General features: G+C 39.1%; 1 pseudogene; it reads left to right on the top strand.

Moving 5' to 3' along the window:
- Nucleotides 1–1,707: 1,707 nt before the first annotated feature.
- On the top strand, nt 1,708–3,095 carry LOC102017808 (annotated as a pseudogene).
- The last annotated feature ends 341 nt before the right edge of the window (nt 3,096–3,436 follow it).

The raw sequence follows: 3,436 nt of genomic DNA, 5'->3' as shown, positions 1-3,436 counted from the left end.
AGGAAGGAAGGAAGGAAGGAAGGAAGGAAGGAAGGAAGAAAACAAATACAGTAAACAGAAAAGACAATATTAGATGGTAAAAAATAAGACTGGTAAAACAGTAACCATAACCACAGTGTATAAAATTAAATGCTGAAAGACACACTCCCCAATTGCATTTTTAAAAACTATGACTCAAGCAGTCCACCTAAAATGGAAATTATTATGTCAGAGAAGGATTAAACAGAGGAGAGCTAGCAGACCAATTTTACTATCAGACACTAAAGAATTTAAACCCAAAATATCATAAAGAACAGAGAGAATTTGTGTACTTATAAAGGAAATGATGTACAATGAAAATACAACACAAAGCATCTAAGCACATGACCACAAAATATATAAACAAGCAACAGATACACTGAAATAAACAGATAAATCAACTATTTTCATTGGATAATTTAATATATTCTCCATATAAACTGAGAAAATTTAAATAAATGTTTACTATATTAGATATAATATTAAGATACGGTACTCAGAAATGGAGAATAAAAATACACCGATTACTAACAATGTATCACAGACTATTTGTTTCTTTACAAGTTTAAAAGCACAGATTATTTTTTCTCCTTAAGCAGTTTCACACAACTTTATCATTCATATAACAAAATGGAAGAACCAGAATATTATTAAAAATCAATCAGATTATGATCTTCTTTCAATATAATAATGGTAGAATTAAATAAAAAAACTGGAAGAGATCTTACATATCTCCTATAAAATATATATACATATACAAGTGAAAAGCACTCAATAATGATTTAAAGTAGAAATAATAAGGGACACTACAAAACCCTTAAACCATAAGGAGAAAGGAAGAACTCAAGCCAAAATTTATGGGATTCAACCAAAACATTAATAGTGAAAAATTCTGAGTTTAAATACATTTCTCAGGAAATAATAAAGATTTGCCAATAACTAAACAGGTTAAGGAGGGCAAAACTAAGAGAATAAAGCCAGAAATGAGACTACAGAGAATGCAAACATGAGCAGAAATCAGTGAGGCAGAAGAAAACCCATCCATGGAACTGAGTAAACCACCGAGCTGTGTTTTATAGATGACAATCTGGAACAGCCCCAGAAAAGATGGGAAGGAGGGAGGGAGGCAGAGCTGGTGGAATGGACAAATGGACAGACAGACAAGGATACGAATGACTATGAATAAGAATGAATATAAAGATTTGGCAAAGATCCCTGCCTCACACTATAAAAAAGCAAACTCTGAACAGTTTAGAAATAGAAAAATAAGTAAGGAAGTGATGAGTAGGCAAACAATACAAATTTGAAACAAGTTAAATATTAAAGATGAGATGATACCAGAAATACAAAAACATCTTTAAAATGCTAAAAGGAAAACCACCATCCTAAAATTCCTTACCCAGCAGTAAATAACTTCCAGAACAATGTCCAATGTAAGATTCCTTCATATAACGAGAGGAAAAGTTCATTATCCATGGACCGCTAAGAATAATGCAAAGAGATGGAGCTCTTTCGGTAATGGAGAACTAACAGGAGGGTTTTACAAAGCTCTAAGTTATAGAGCCAACAGAATTTCCCTATGTGCAGTAATCAAGTAGACAGTAAGAGCAACAAGGAATACATCTAACAATTACCCAAACAAGGACTACATAAAATTCCCAAGGAGAAAATGTTAATATTCAAACTGGAATGTGCTACCTGCAAGTATCTGGACTGGCACGGAGGCAGCCACAGCTCACAGCTGGCCACGGGGCACTGCAGAGAGGGCCCGGGCCACGCTGGGCCACTAAGCTACAAACGCAACCGTGGAGCTTTCACGGGCCAGGACTCCATTACAGAAACACCGCTGCCATGACAAGAGCTACGAACATTGCTTCAGAGCACCAAAAGCGGCAGACTGGCTGCATGAGCTGCTCGGGCACAGTAAATACTTCAGCTCGGAAGTGGTTCGGAAGCAAATAGGCTAGTTGTTAAAAAAAAATCCTACACTGAAGAATCCTGTTATTGAAGACATCAAGGGAAAATGGTGTCAGGAAGATCCTGAAGGCAACTGTCACTTACACAGACTTCCTCCTTCCTGGACCAGGAAACCATATCTAAAAAACTCCAGATACCAAAAGGAGATTATTAAATTTCCAGAGTGCAATGATTCTCCACCAAGCACTTCACAAGAGTACATCCCAGTGAGGGCAGGTACAATAAATTCCGACATGTGCTTTTATTGGACAGGTGCTGGCCTGCTGTCTCACCCATCACGGACATCTGACCAAGGTCAGTGTAGACGAGATAGGAAAGGAGATGATATTATCATATTTATCTTTGATCTCGACTCCTTAGAAGTTTTAGACATCAAACTTGCCAACTCCAAATTCATCGTCCATAATGTACACAGTGTTAGCAAGCATGGCGTTGTAATCTTTGATGACAAGCCGAAGAACTATCTCACCGGGTACTGTCGGCTAAGAACCTTCGGGAAACTGGCTCAACTGGTCAGATTTGAAGCAGTCTATGTACTTGAGATTTTAAAAGATGTGTTTAAAACAACAGCGAATTATTATGGCTACTTGAAAGAGCCACTGCCTATGTTTTATTTGCACTTCATCCCGTTGATGCCTTTCTCAGTGCACCAGGTTTCTTACAGAAACAGACAATGACAGTTGAAACCTTTCAGATGTGTTGCCTCCTTCCGCCTCCCGAAAATAAAAGGAAGTTACACCGGTGAAGGAGGGTGATGGCAAAGAGCTGGCAAAGCGATGCCAGCGTGTGACGTTTCCGGCACCCAGACACTGATGGTTCAGACATTTTCCAATTCCACCTTGTGTTCCAAGGATGAAGCAGACTTCATCAGTTACTACTGCGAGGCTGATAGAGACTCTGAACACGCCTTTGGCCTTTCAGACCTCTCCAGAAAAGGATGCGGCTCATCTGTGCAGAGCCAGACAAAATACACAGGAGCTGACACGGCTGTTATTTTACCTGCTCCTTCACTCTGCCCTCAAATTAGTGCTTCGGCATTTAAATACCAAAGAATACATGGCTCTGAAGAACCTCTGGAGCCTTGTGGAAGGAAGTTATGACAGATGCCAAATTTTCTGCAAAGAAGAAAACACTGAAGCAGTTCCAGAAATCTTATCCAGAAGTCTACCAAGAACGATTCGTACACCAGAAGGTGAAGCACATCTATTTTCTGAAACACCCAAATCCAGACCCAAACCCAAACCACAGCTGTTCACATGGGCACTGAAAAGATCACAGGCATTTCAGAGAACCAAAGGTTTCAGATGCTAGGCTTCCACACCAGCAGAGCTTAGAGACCTCTGTGGCGGTGGTTGTTTTGAGTGAATGGCGGTGGAAAAATAAAAAGCATTCAAATATGAAACAGGGGAACAGATTACCTGACTTGAAATATTGAGTCACT

Source organism: Chinchilla lanigera, unplaced genomic scaffold (assembly GCF_000276665.1).
Source record: "Chinchilla lanigera isolate Chin_1 unplaced genomic scaffold, ChiLan1.0 scaffold00033, whole genome shotgun sequence".
NCBI lineage: Eukaryota > Metazoa > Chordata > Mammalia > Rodentia > Chinchillidae > Chinchilla > Chinchilla lanigera.
This window is presented reverse-complemented; position numbering and strand designations above follow the sequence as displayed.